Below are 14,858 nucleotides of genomic sequence, written 5' to 3' on the forward strand. Positions count from 1 at the left end.
GTGGCTGCAGGGGAAGACTGATATGGACAGGAGCCAAAACTCATCAGTGTGCAGACAGGCTGATGGGTGCTGAGGGACTCGGCATTCCAGCTGCAGCCATCCCAGAACCCCCACCACAAGGGCCAGGACACAGCCCCAGGCCCAATTCACACCCTGGATGGCCAAACTGGGCAAACTGGGCAAACTGGTGCTCCTGTCATTCCCTTCCCTGCTGGGATACCCCTGCCCTGCTCAGATGCTGGCTCAGGACTGGGACTTGCGGACAAGGACCTTGCCTACAATAAGAGGTGGCAATATTTGATGGAGCTTTTGGCTGCGTTGGTGAGCAGCAAATTGGACAGGAAGGGGGCCCAGAGGAAGGGAGGAGGAAGGAGGGGAATGTCCCCCAGCCCTTTCCCTGATTCTGTGGTGATCAGTGCAGTCTGAATGCCAAGAACAATTCTGTTCTTTCCATGCAACCACTGTAGTTAAATATTGGGGAATGAACAACAAGATGAGGCACCACCTCCCTGAAATAACTATAGTTTAGAAGGTGAAGTAGCATCTGCTGGGATCTAATTAATATAGCCAACAGCTAAGTGTTTTGATAGTGGTATTGGTCAGAAATTTCACTTGTGAAATCACTCACCCTGAGCCAAATCCTCACACTGCTGGATGAGATTTCACCCACATTACCTCAGACAGCACCACAGTGACCACCCAGCTGGGGCTTCTGCTCCAGGCCATGCAGGAGGGGTCAGAGCAACTCCCCAAGGGCCACAGTGCCTGCTGGACTGAGCCTATCCCAGGCTGAGCCCCTTAATGATGGAAAATAAAATTATGCTTTATTTAAATGATGCCATTGCACTCGTTAGGATGTCACGCACTACAGGAGAGCCTGGTTGTGCTGCTACAGCCTGAGCGGTCCCAGAGCCATCAGGAGATGGTGGTGAATGCTATTAGAGAGCCTTTTCTTAATTAAGCAAAGCTTGGGCACACATTAGAGGTCATCAGCAGCTTCTGCCACCTGTCTGAGCTGACAGGGACACCTGGGCAGGACTCCCTGGGCAGGGAATCAGATTTTTAAGCTCCAGAGCAAATTGCTGGGCTGGGAGCTGGGTGAGGGGGTGTGTCCCACTGAGGGGATGCCAGAGAAGGAAGAGGGATGCTTCTCTTCCCAGTGAAGTGGGAGTGATTTCAGACTCCCTAGCAGTGCCAGTGCCCTGGAGCTGTCCATATGTGACAGCTTTAATGCTGCCTGCTTCGTTAGTTGAGCAATCCAAGCTAACCACCACTATTTAACACACAATTGCACACCTAATTTTGTGTAAAATTGTAACACTGATGACATCAGAACACTGCTTCAGAGGTCAAATGAGTGACCGAAGCCCATGGCTCCCTTATGCAGGGGTTAGACATTTGGGAAAAACCTTTTGTGCACCAGCAACCATAGAAACTCCCCAGGACCCTTCTTTGAAGGCCTTTGGAGGATTCATAACCTCCAAATTTGCGTTCTCCATGAGCATGCTCTGCCCCACAATGTGACAGTGTTCACAGGGGTCTGAGGATGAGGGAAGAGATGAGGATCTGACTCCATGTTTCAGAAGGCTTGATTTATTATTTTATGATATATATATATATATATACACATATATATAAAAAACTATACTAAAAGAATAGAAAAAACGATTTCATCAGAAAGCTTGCAGAGAATAGAAAAAAAAAGATAATGAAAGCTTGTGTCTGACTGAGAGTCTGAGACAGCCAGACTGTGATTGGCCATTAATTAAAACCAACGGACAAAGAGCAATCACAGATGCACCTGTTGCATTCCACAGCTGCAGATAATCGTTGTTTACATTTTGTTCCTGAGGCCTATCAGCTTCTCAGGAGGAAAAATCCTAAGGAAAGGATTTTTCATAAAACATGTCTGTGACAGCACCAGGTCAGTTAAACCTCCATGCCTTTCTCCCCTGCTGGATAAGCCTCTGTGACCCATGTTTCTTCACTGCTCCCTTTCTCTTTTCTGGGAAAACAAATAACACTACTTTTTCTTGGTTTTTTCCCCCTCTGGCTTCTCAGAGTCAGCTACTGGCAACTTATTTTTATTATGCAACAAGTAATCAGCCTGGGCAACTGATTACTGCAGGATGTCAGCCTTGCATTCAGAGTGGGTTGTGTTATTGCTTGAACAGACAGAGCACCTAAAGTTACCAAAATACCTTAAAAACAGTGGAGAAGAGATGCTTCAAGCTGCTTTTTAGACTGTGGGGGTTATTCCTATAGGGCAGGTTATCCAAAAATTGCTGTAGTTGAGGTGACTTTTGCAGGGTGGGACTCTGGGCTTCCTGCCTGAGCTTGCCTGCACACCTCTGTCTCCTTCACTATTTACACACAAGAGACAATGCAGTTGTCTCTTGACACGGTTGCCACAGTGACAGGCAAGGGGGAAAAGCTTTGCTTTTTACAAAACACACCTCATTCTTCATATCTGGGTCTATTCTAGTAAATGCTCAAGGCTAAGGGCAGAAATGCAGAGTAAAGAGTGCACAGTCTGGTACAAACACAAGTCTGTGATGCTGTTCCCCTCCTCCCATCTTCTCTTGTTCTCATCCACTTCTTTAGCATTACCTGCTAGTGGATTTCATGGAACTCACTAGAAAACCTGACAAGATGTCCACTTTTTCAGCTATTGAAAGGTGAAGACTTGAAACAGCTCTTAGAAAATTAGAAACATTCTGCCTTGTCCTAAGGACTATCAGCATGTCCACATGCAACCACCTGATTGGGGATTTCAGTGTGAAGAAAACACAGCAGTGTGGCAGACATCTTTAATGAAAAATCCTTTCCTTAGGATTTTTCCTCCTGAGAAGCTGAGAGGCCTCAGGAACAAAATGTAAATATTGATTATCTGCTGCTGTGGAATGCAACAGGTGCATCTGTGATTGGCCCATGTTGGATGTTTGTAATTAATGGCCAATCACTGTCAGCTGTCTCAGACAGAGAGCCCGAGCCACAAACCTTTGTTATCATTCTTTGCTATTCTATTCTTAGCTTGCCTTCTGATGAAACTTTTTCTTCTATTCTTTTAGTATAGTTTTAATGTAATATATATAATAAAATAATAAATCAAGCCTTTTGAAACATTGAGTCAGATCCTCATCTCTTCCCCAATCCTAAAACCCCTGTGAACACCGTCACACAACAGGGCAGCATTTGCTTCAAATTTCTATTAAAAAGGATGTAATTCTGAGGGTAAATCACAAAATCCCTTAGCTGGTACCTTGGGGACTATATTACATACCCTGTATTACTCTGTTGTCCTCACTTCACCCTGGGTTGGCTGCCCTGCTTCCTCTGTCTTCAATTTGAGTCATGGTTGGTATGACAAGTCCCTTACTCTAGGTCACCACAGCTGTGAGCTGCCAAAGAGAGGTGTTGCAGACCATGTTTTTAGATGGAAAGCTGGGTTTTAGATGTGTGTTTGCTTGTAATTGCCTCTGCCTATGCTTATGTTAATCACAGGGTTTCTGAGACCTTGGAGAACATTTACAGCACCAAACTAATGAGCTTTTTTCCCCTTATGACATTTCATTTCCTGGGCAGTGTGGCCACTGTAAAAAGAGAAGCACTTGCATTAATTTTGCCTCATAAAAGACACCCTGATTCATCAAAAGGCAACAAAAGCTAAACATTCACCTAAAGATTCAATCACTGAGCACCCCAGCTCTGTGAATACACCCACATCCCCCACTTCTATGCTGACAGATGCTGGATGCTTTATCCCAGTATTTCCCAGCCAGGAGATTCATTCAAACCCCAAGGGAGCTCTCTGGAAACCCCAAAGTTTTCCTGCCACCCCTCTCCCCTTGGCACCCACAGCACCAGTGCCAGTTCTTGGGCAGATGGATCAGGGGCTGTTGAGTGGTGGGAAATATTTGGTCTCTCTCATGCCTGGATAAACCCTTTTTTGAGTGGTCCCATGAGGAAAGGAAGAGACTGAAGCCAGGCATCAAAGACAACCTGCAAGAAGGCAGTTCACTTTGAGGTGAATTTACTGAATATCAGCAATTAGACTTTGTGTCCAAACAGGTCTTACCCATGCTTCTGCCTGGTGATAGAATGTTCTCTTATGGCTTTGATGAGCCAGAAAACAGGGAAAGTGGTGTGTGATGAAGGAGGGGAGAATAAATAAAACAGCCTGTTGAATTTTTAATGTAAAGTGTAGCCTGACTGAAGGGTAGTCTGGTTTTTAGGTGCCTCAGAGCATGGAAGAGTTTCCCAGGCAGAGTGGTGGAAGTAACTCCTGTATTAAGATGCTCCTGTCTGATTCAGGAGATGATCCAGAGCAGGTTTCCTGTCCTGGTCTTAAAAGAATAAAAGAACTGGACCAAGGACCCTTGTTTGCATCCAAAACACGACAGAAAACACACACCAAGAACACAATGAAGCTAACTCACAAAAGAAATGCATCTGCATTAGCAGAAGGCAGTCACCACTTAGGGAACATTGAATGCTCTGGCAGCAGCAGCTCTGGATGGAGGAGCAGCAAAAGCAACAGCAAAGGGTGGATTTGTGCCTCTGTGAGGGAGCTTTGCTGATGGGTAGGGGCAGGGCAGAGTGACACAAAGTGCTGCTCTTGCTGCAGCCTCTCAGGAGCCCCATTGTCACCAACAGCCTGATCCAGCCAGCAGGTGACCTTCAGCCTGGGCAAGGGGGAACGGACACTGGGCAGCTGCTGCTGATGTACTGACAGAGCATGGGAAGGCTGATGGTTAATGATGCTTCATTAATGATTCACTTCTATTTCTGACCTGCTCTGAAATCTCCCCAGAGCTCAGAGCTGAGCTCTCCATGCAGGTTTTGAGTTGAATGAGGGAAACATCCTGGATACAGAGTGGTCCTTCTGGATTCCCGTGTCACAGCCATGTCTAGAACATCCCACGTCCAAAGGAGGAGAGTGGGGCAGCCATCAGGGACAGCTGAAGCCATCACACAGAGGTGCAGATTGTGTGTGGAACACACTGACATTTGGATATGTTTTCTAAGGCAGTATTTCTTTATACTTAAAGTCACTCTTGACAGTTAATTCCCTCTTTCCATTATATACAGGAGAAAAAGAAGTATTCAGAAAGGGTGAGGTATCTGTATCTCTCTGCTACATAACAATATGTCCACACTTTGAAATTAAATATTCCAATGTAGCCTCTGAACCTTCCAGGTTTCCATCTCATGATGTTTTTCTCTCCAATGCTATCTTTGTTTTGGAAAAGCTTTTAAGCCTTGCCACTTAATTATGCTCCTTATCCCTAGGCTTCCACTTTACCAACAGCTGCCTTCCTAGTCCACCAGCATGTCTGCAGACTTTATAGCCTTTATCCTTTGTGATCTTTTTACCTTTAACTTCCTTCTCCAATTTTCTTTTTCCTTATTTATTTTCCAAGTTCCTCTTCTATACATTACTATCCCAGTGACAATTTATTTCACTCACTTTGACCATACTCTATTATTCTCAGTTATTATTTATTATTCTGATTTAGCTGATTGAAGCAGCAAATTTGAAGATATTCCTGTGTCCCAGGTCAGCTACAAAGGAGAGGCCAGAGCAAGCAAGAGACTCACAACTCCTCTTCTTTGGTGGCTTTTTGATTGCCTTGAGCAGTCTGGCATTATGGCCTCAGTTTCCTCATGGGTACAAGAGAGGTGCTGGTGCCACCGCTGTACCTGGCACCTTCAGACCATCCCCAGGAGCAGAGCATGGAGTGAAGAGCCAGCCCTTGCTCCCATCCTCATGTGTTGGTGCTGGTGAGTTTGCAATCCAAGCACGAGGCAATGCCTCTCTTGGCACGTTGCAGTCGTGAGGATCAACGTTTGTGAGGAGCAGCTGAACATAATTGTCCACTTTGCCTGTCAGGATCCTGCAAACATTTTTAGCTTTCTGTGCTGAATTTGAATTTGCGTAGCGAGTGACACATTGGACAAGCACTATATTCTTCATCTCAGCTGCTCCCTGGCTCCAGAGAAGGGCACAATCTGCCTGTCAGATGGGGCTGGCTCTGGGAGGGGGTAGCAGTGGCAAGTGCAGGGTCACCTCCCTGCAATTTGCTTCTGTCCAGATGAGCCAAGAGAGTTTTACGGTGAGATCTGCTCTGCCAAAGACCAGGCAGTGTTGCACTGATGGAGAAGGATCCGGGGGGGGAAGGAGGAAGGCAGTGAAAGTGCTGCACTACCTCACTGGATGCTCTCCTTTAAATCTGAACTCAGCCCTCTGCAATTGCAGAGGGATGGATCACCTTGGGTGCTGCACTGCACCACGAGAGCTGGGCCAGACTGGCTGGATGAGAGCGTGTGGGAGGCAGGGAAGAGGCTCTGTGGCTCATGGCTGTGCCCTGATGTACCCAGAGGGAAATGGAGATGGGGTGAGAGAAGGGAGATGGAGTGGAGGCACACTGCTCCAGGCTGAGGTCAGTCTCTTTGATGGTCATCAGAAGGGAATGACCTTCTCCCCACAAAAATCTGAGCTTTAAGATCTTAAAGGATGCTGTTTTGGATACTAATAAATGTATTTTTAAGAGTAATTTGTTGCACAGGGGGAGCTGAATGCCTCTGACAATGCTGAAGTTACCTGCCCTCAGACTGACTCCAATGTCCTTTCCCTGAGGGACCTAGGATTTACACCCCAAAGTGTGAAACAAGAGTGTCGGCAGTGCTGTTTTAGAGGTGATGAACAGAGGCACAGAGGCTGCTGAGACCTGGCCAAAGGCTCCCAGGATGTCTGTGGTGGTTGTAGTTGAAAAACCAGGCTAAAAAATGGTGGACAACCACCTTCCACCAGTGAGGAGGGAGGAGAGCCAAGACATGCACAGATGCCCATGCCAGAGAGCAAAGGCAGAGCCTTGTTTTGTGGTTGTGCCAATTCCCACCCTTGGGGACACCCCTTCCAGCTCTGTGCAACTGTGCCTCAGCTTCACACCCCTCCAGAGAAGCTGATCTGAGAAGGACATGGCTTTTAAATGTCCCTGGAGAGAGCTTCACTTCAGCACTAAAACACTGACGGTGTGCTTGAGGGCAGGGGCACAGGGGAGGAAGGGTGATGTGCTGCTGGGGACACAGAGGACACCAGCAGCTTTTAGGGAAGCCACAGAGGAGAAGCATACTGCTTGAGTGATGTGGCTGGGGAGGGAGGTGAGGGCAGGGAAAGATAAACTGGTGAAAGCAGCACCCAGAGGAAAGGCACGAACAGGCAGGGCAGATAGGGCAGGAGTGGCTTTTCTGTCACCTCATTCCTTGAGCAGGTCAATCATCCTTTATCTCCTTTGAGGCAGCCCCTGTGCCATGGAGAGCAGCAGCCAGAACAAAGCAAAGGCAGAGGAGAGCTCCAAGCACTGCCCAGCGGGAAGTGAATACTCTGGCACTATTTATTTTTGAGTCTGCATTTGGATTAGCTGTAAAGAGCTGTGTGGATAAGCAAGCAGGCAATTACAGCTGGGACGTGCTGCTCATGAATGGAAACAGCTCCAATCTGCTCAGGACATATTGAAATTCTAATTCAGTTAGATTCCTTTAGTTACAGCGCTCATCACAGACACTAAAAGAGATAGGATTAGAAAATAAATACAACTCTTCTGCTGCCTTTGGTCTGTCTTCTGTGCTCCCCTTTCCCCCCTCCCCTCCCCAGTTTTAGCTGTTGTTTGACTTTATTTTCTGTGGTAAAATACATCAGTCTGCTCTTATTCTTAATTTTATGAGCATCCAGCAGAGCAGAGCTGGGCAGACCCTGCTGAGGGATGGGCAGTGAGCACCAGCACAGTCCCTGCTGCAGCTCCTCCTGTCACATCTTACTAAAGACCTCTGCAAAGGTACAGGGGTGACACTGACACTCAGAGCAGAGCAAGGACAGGATTTGCAAAAGTTCTTCCCTGGCATCATCCCTGGTCCAGACAGGAGCTCCAGCCTGCACTGCTCACCCAGCAAGCAGGTTGGATCTCTGCTTTGGGTATTGGTGTGAAGCTCCTTCACCACTGCAGGCAACCCCTTTTGCACTTTAGTGTTGTGCAGGCAAGTTCCTAAAAGATCTGATTCAAAGAAGTGACCAGGGAAGAGGTCTGGGAGTGCTGGATCAGCCCTGCCACTGTGACCTGGAGATTCAAGGAAGTTGCTTAGCTCTGTGCTGCTGGTTTAATTTCTCTGTCTGTCAGTGACAAAATGTTGTATTAAATCTGCTGACATATGCAAGGAACAGATAATTGAGCTCTAAATGTCAGAGACTGCTGGCTTGGAGGAACAGGAGGAGCTGGAGTGTGTGTCTCCATCTGACTGGAAGTTGTGCTCCATCACAAGTGGTCTCTTGGTCCTGCTGGGGGATCTCTGAACACAGGAGAATGTCTAAAGGGAGGTTGTGAATAGCCCTGACACATCAGATTAGAAACCTGGGTATGGCAGACCCTGGGTAGAAAGTTCTTGTCTCCCCTCAAGCCAAGGAGAGGGCTGGATGGAGAAAGGCAGTTGGAGTATCCAATCTGACTGATACTGAGTCATGGAGCTGTGAAATAAGCAACTCTCTGGTAAAAACAAACACCCAGCTTGGCTCTCATGAGCATCTTTCCTCTTTGTCTTATTACAAAAGGGTAAAATTGACATCATAAGCACTCTGCAGTGGCTCGTCATCCTTTCAGAACACAAACTTCACCATCTGTAGCCCTCTTAGCTGAATATGATAAATTGCTCAGATTCACAAAACAAAATTTTGTGCCCAAGTGCTGTAGAAAAGCTCCAGACATAATTTTTTTTCCCTGCACACATTTCACGTAATTTTCACAGAATTTAAAATTTTTATGTCATTATTTTTTAAAATGCAATTCTGTAGGTGCAGCTGCCTGCTGGCTCTTGAGTCTGAGTCCTGTGCAACATGGCTACAGCTCTGTGGACATTTGAACTCACACCCTTGTCCTCTGGAGATCCCTGTTTGCTTTGCCTGATTGCTTTCTGCTGATTAGGGGTGAGGAGCTTTGTTTTAACAGTGAGCTCAATATTAAGATAATAATTGAATGGAAGAGATTTCTCTCCATTGAGTAGTTCTGCTACTTATAGCAAAATAGAACAGCTCTTGGGAACAATGTGCAAATCATATTTCTAATGACCTCTAAACACAGCTAATGCTGTCCCAGTTGGGGACCTCTGCCCAGATATGGCCAGGTATCTTCTGTGATAGTCTGTGGGGTGATGGTAAGGATGCCCAAGCCACATATTAGGGACAAAGGCCAACTGGTTGATTGGAAGAACAATGCAAAACCCTAATTCCTCTTGGGCAGTTGCATGCCCCAGAGATCTATTTTCAGGGCAAGAAGAAGGAAGCCTTTCTAGTGGAGACATTTGTGCTTAGGACACAATCAAATCCAGCCTGATGAGCAAGGCAAGGAAGAAAGAAACTGAGTGGGTCACATGAAGGCAGAGTGTTGGAAAGACAGGGATCACAACCTGAAAGAGAGCAGTGATGCACAGGAGAGAGCAGGAGCAGCTGCGCACTGCAGCAAGGCAGTGAGGAAATACTGCACAAGGCAGTTGGGATGGGTGGGTGGGGAATCTGGTGAGGTGAGGGGTTCATTGACTGCTGAGATGAGGCTGATGGCTGGGCTTAGCCCACTGCTGCACCAGGCACGAGGTCAAAAATCAGAGTGAATCTAAAGCTCCTGATCTGCAGATGAGTTCAGTGCCTGGTGGGCTGGGTGATGGAGATGCAGATTCAGCCTCTTTGGTAAACAATAGCTCAGGAGTTATGAATCTCTACAGATGTGGCCTTGTAGTATAATTTTTAAGCATAAAACAAATTTTTCTTTAGAGTCAGGAAAAAAGATAGTGAGAAAGAACAAAAGCAAAGTCTCTCTAAGACAGAAGAATGTGCATATGCCTTCAATGCAGTTTTGAACCAGAAATGAGAACAAAATCTCCTCTGCTCTCTGAGGGCAGTGGAGCATGTAAACAGTGAAAGGGCCATGTCCATGAAACCAAAACCCCGTGTATTTTTGGTCTTATAACTGGTCTGGAAATGAAAGCAATGGTAGGAGCAGTCACAGATGCTTCCATTCCTCACATGACAATAATCTATATCAATTACTGCAAGCATCCAGCTTCAAACAGTGTCACTGCAGTGCTATTAGTGTTTAAAAGTATCGAGTTTCCAAGGAGGTGAATGTCTTTTTCTCTCCCTAATCATGATTACTCGGCTTAGTACTTGGGCCAAGCTTCTATTTAACCAAGATAAATGGATATTTCCAAAACAAGCAAGTTAACACTATGCATCACATTATTACTCTCCTCACAGATTTCTTGCCTCTTGTGCTATTTTACTCAGCTGCTCAACACAAATAACAATAAGAACAGGGAGGAGGAACTATGCAGGATCCTATATGTATTAAAGGGAAAATAATAAATAAATCTGGTTTTGACCATTACTTTGTCCTATTTTGTGACAGCATTTTCCCTTGATCAGTGTAGTATAACAAAATTATTTTGTCCTATAATTTCTCTTCTGTGAAACACAGACATCCACACCACATTTTTGCAGATACCACCAGCCTGTCTGACTAATATTTTGTCGCTTCCTGCTTGGAATCCTTATTTATCATTGAAGTTGATGTGCCAGCACTGTGGGTTAGCATTCAGAAGAGCAGATGGGGAATTAGAGACAAAACTTCTGTCAGTGATAACGGGACTTCCATGCCTCATTTCCCCTGGGGCACAGTGAGTGTTTTCCTTTTCAACAGCGCTGGGCAAAACTGCCTGGAGGAATTGGTGGCAGCAAAGCTGTGAGCTGGCAACACGCTGAAATTGTCAGGGAGAGATTTTGGGTTGCTGGGCCATTTGTGGGAAGTTATTTTGTAATAGCTCCTGGGAAGAAATTAATCTCAGTACTGGAGTTCCAGTGCAAGGTACCCAAAGAGAATTGACTTGAATTAGTGAGAGGTTTGGCACTGAACAACTTCTTCTCCACAGGTGTGTTCACCTGACAACATTTCTGGCTGTGCTGACCAGGGCAGGTTGCAGATCCATGAAAGGTCCTCATTCAGGTCTCCAAACTCTCCAAATCCCACTGTTTCAGCACCATCCTGATCCCCATTGCTGCTGGGGAGCACCTCAAGGCCGTGCATGGGCAGCTCAGGGAGAGGAGCTGCCTAACACACCAAAGGTAACAGGGGAAATTAAAAACAGATTCTGTCTGCTAAAATGTGCACTGAATACACATAGGAGACCTGCCCAGAAAGCAGAAGCCTGCCCCTATCCTCCAGTACCACACAGATGATATTTTTTCAAATAATTGCCACAGGTACAGACTGCACCATCTCACCTTCCTTGGCTTTTGTCTCGAAGGGCTCCATCATTTGGCCAGCCTCCACCCACCTTCCAAACAGCAAAAGGCTTTTACTAATCATTTGATACTGCCATTAATGGAACAAAGAAATAGATGCTGAAGATCAGAACATGTGTGCTATGTCTGTATTCTCTGCTCTTTAGGACAGTTTAACAACTACATGTTAATTTACACCCAGATTGATGTTTCTATGGATGTTCTTCCTGCCTCCATCTCTTTTAAGAATCTCTGAGCCCCAGTAATCATGTGGATTACATTTGAATCAAAATGCAGAAAAGCTGTGTGGTCACATTGACCTTGAAATCCTGAAGACCATTTCCATTATAAAGGTGCTTTACAGCAGAACTTGTGACTGAGGAGGCTGCTAAGGAAAATATAACCAAAAATGTTCTTTACATGGAGATAGTGTCAGGATAGTACCTGCTCCTAAAAGCTGGTAATTGAATTTTTCAAATTGTTTGGCTCATTTAAGCAGACACACCTGCAGGGTAACTTGTGAAGGTGTCAGCTAATGCCCTGCTCATGCCTGGAGCTGTTCCTGCTGTAAAGTGTGTGCCTTTCTCTCTAATGCAGTCAAGTAAGTAAATAAAAGCTGGTAGTCTTCCTCCAAATGTGTTCAGAGGGCTTTTATCCCTTATTGATTTCATAGTGGTAATTCAATAAGGGTAAATATTATCAGGAACTGCATTTTTATTGCATTTTAACTTTCACCCATACTCGCTCCTCTTCCTTACACCAGAGCCACCTTTTAAAAATTCTTCTTTTTAAGCTTCTGTACAAGCTTAATGAAGTCCATCATTTCAGTGCTCTTTGATATGTACTCAGAAGAGACTGGGTACTTGATTTTCTTCTTATTTACACCTGTGAGGTCAGCAGCTGAATGCAGAAGCAAGCAAAGGGCCAGAGCAATGCCACAGAGCCTGTCAGCACCACAACAAAGGCTTTTCTTCAGTTTGCAGTGGTCCTTTGGGAAATCCTAACAGCTGCACTAATGTTGGATGTAATTGAAGAAATACACTCCTTAAACAGGCAGGCAGTTCAGTATTTAAACATAATGCCTGTTGAGGGAATGCTTGAAAGCTGATTTTTGACCTTCATGTGAGGCAAAAAAGAGATTTTTTTTTCAGTATCTGTACAGATTTCAAAAAATGATGTGGAACATTTTGTCCAATAGTAGCTTTTTTTATTTCTTCATAGTGTTTGTATTTATTTTTACATTTTGCCACAATGGAAATTCAATCAAAGTCAAGGATTTTATCACCTTTCCACTCGACTGCCTGAGTCAGATGCTTAAAATGTAACACCAGCAGCCCTGTGAGTAGTCGATTAAAAAAAAATCAACCTTTTGCACTATAGCTCAGAGAAGTGTCTTTTTGTTGGTTTTTTTTCCTGCAGCCTGGTGGAGTCATTTGCCATCAAAACACGTTCTCACCCAAAGTTCTCTCCCATTAAAAGGGCTGGGATATGTTGCTGCTGGAGAGTTTCAGTGCTCCCCAGTCAGACCAGTTGGCTGGTGCAAAGCTCTGGGCTTGCAGCAGGAGTTGAGCTGTCAAACACATTTGCTGACTGGGAAGCAGCAATTTGCTTCCTCTCACTCAGTGCAGAGAGGCAAAATTTGTTTCATTTGGGAAGTAGAAAGCAGGAGTGGAACAAAGATGACTATTGCTCTGCACCTCTCCAGCTTTCCTTTATGCCCTGACCCCCCTTTCTGCCCATCCTTGAAAGGGCATCCCCCACGTGTGTCCTTGGCAGCACATGGAAGAGCATCAGCAGTTTCAAAAGGTAACTGATACTATTCCCCAAGTGTCTGCATTTTCACTTCTATGGAAAACATTAAGCTGATCTAGGAGCAATTAATTTGGGAGATGCAACTCAATCCCAGCAAAAAGCAGCACTTGGAAGACCACCCGTGGATCCCAGCAGCTCAGATTCCCTGCAGTTAAACTAAATGTCATCCCACTGTACACAGCTGCTGGCTCCAGGTTTGCTAATTTGTAAAACAACGTGAGGAAGATGCTGCACTTGTGAGCAGGGCAGCTGAATTATAGGTACTTAAGCAGCACTGTAGGGATATGAATTCTGTTTATTGCACAAACCTGCCTCTATAATTAATAGAAATTATACCATTCCCTTGCTCTGTTTTCATTAATTCAGACTGATAGCTTCAGAAGACCAGACCAGATTAGGAAACTCATTTTGGAAGAACAGGAGAGAACTAGAGGACTTTCTCAGCTTTTCAGCATCCCTCCAGATCTCCTTCAATGTGTAAGGAGCAAAATCACTAGCAATGCTTTGGGTGTGACAAACCATCTGGCACCATAATTGTAGCCTTGTTTTACTTTTCCCTGCTCCTGGGACAAATGATCCAAACTCCCCTGGCTACCTGTCTAAATTGAACATTATGAAATGTACTTTAAACCCTCAAGAAACAGCCACATTCAGCCCAAAACCACCTTAAACCCCAACTGCTCTCTAAGACCAGCGCCAGCACGTCCCAATAAACACAGGCTGCAGGGTTTACCTATCAAGCTGCAAATGAACTGAACAGCCCTGGCTCCTTTAGTGGGAGTTTTATAGGCCTCTCTCCCCTCTCCTAGGAGGTGTAAACATATCAAGGTTTAACATTGTGCTTTATTTATCTCAGTGGTGGAGTGTGTTATTGTTCCCACAGAAGCGCTGGTGATTCTTTATCGTAGTGGAGAGGGGGGCACTGCATGAACCAGAGCTGCTGCAGGAGCTGACTTATCCATGGCCAGTGACACCTGAAACAGGGCTGAATTTGGGTGCTGTTCCCTTATTTTGGATGCTCTGGAAGCAAAGTGTGTCCAGAAATGACCATGAAAATCAGACAGCTGCACAAAGGGAAGTGGCCTTCCCCTCTTGCTGTGCCCCCAAAGCAAAGACACACAGGAATAGGTACAGCCAAGAGAACTTGTTTTCCTCATGATTCATTGAAAATAGAATGAATCCTAATAGCTTTCTAACATAAAGTACCTAGTGACCACTGAACTGCTCTAAGGAGGGCCCTTTATTGATGTGACTCTGTGGCCAAATGTAATGCAATTAAATGATTGGATTTGGTTACGTATATTGACAGGGTGTCACTGACAATTTCCATCCTCTCTATTATTTCTATAAATAAAGTCATCTGCTATAATTAGAAAATATGAATGTGCTAAGACCTCCATTAATTCTTCTCCATATTAATCTAAGATCTGGGCAGATGTTTATTAATACCTTGTTTCACTGCGTTCATCAGCTGTTACCAAGAATAGAAAGACTGAGACCTGATCTCATGCTGAAGGTTAAACGAGAGCAGATCTTGCCAAATCTTGGCTTCTGATTGATATTTTGACAATGCCTTGTTTTTTTATCAGAATGTTTTCCGAATTTCGACCCTTTCTCTGTGTTTCTTTCCCTTTGGACCATGTATGAGACTCATTGGTGTTTCCCACGCTCTGGGACTGTCTGGTGTGATTTTAGTGGAGCTGGATTACACCAGCCTGTGGCC

General features: G+C 45.2%; 1 protein-coding gene across 3 annotated transcripts in view; it reads right to left on the reverse strand.

Annotated features, from left to right (window-relative positions):
• KCNMB2 (potassium calcium-activated channel subfamily M regulatory beta subunit 2) overlaps positions 1–14,858 on the reverse strand; it is a 92,867-nt gene that overhangs the window by 18,590 nt on the left and 59,419 nt on the right. The gene's annotated exons all lie outside the window — the stretch shown is intronic.

Source organism: Zonotrichia leucophrys, chromosome 9 (genome assembly GCF_028769735.1).
Source record: "Zonotrichia leucophrys gambelii isolate GWCS_2022_RI chromosome 9, RI_Zleu_2.0, whole genome shotgun sequence".
In the NCBI taxonomy this organism is placed as follows: Eukaryota; Metazoa; Chordata; class Aves; order Passeriformes; family Passerellidae; genus Zonotrichia; species Zonotrichia leucophrys.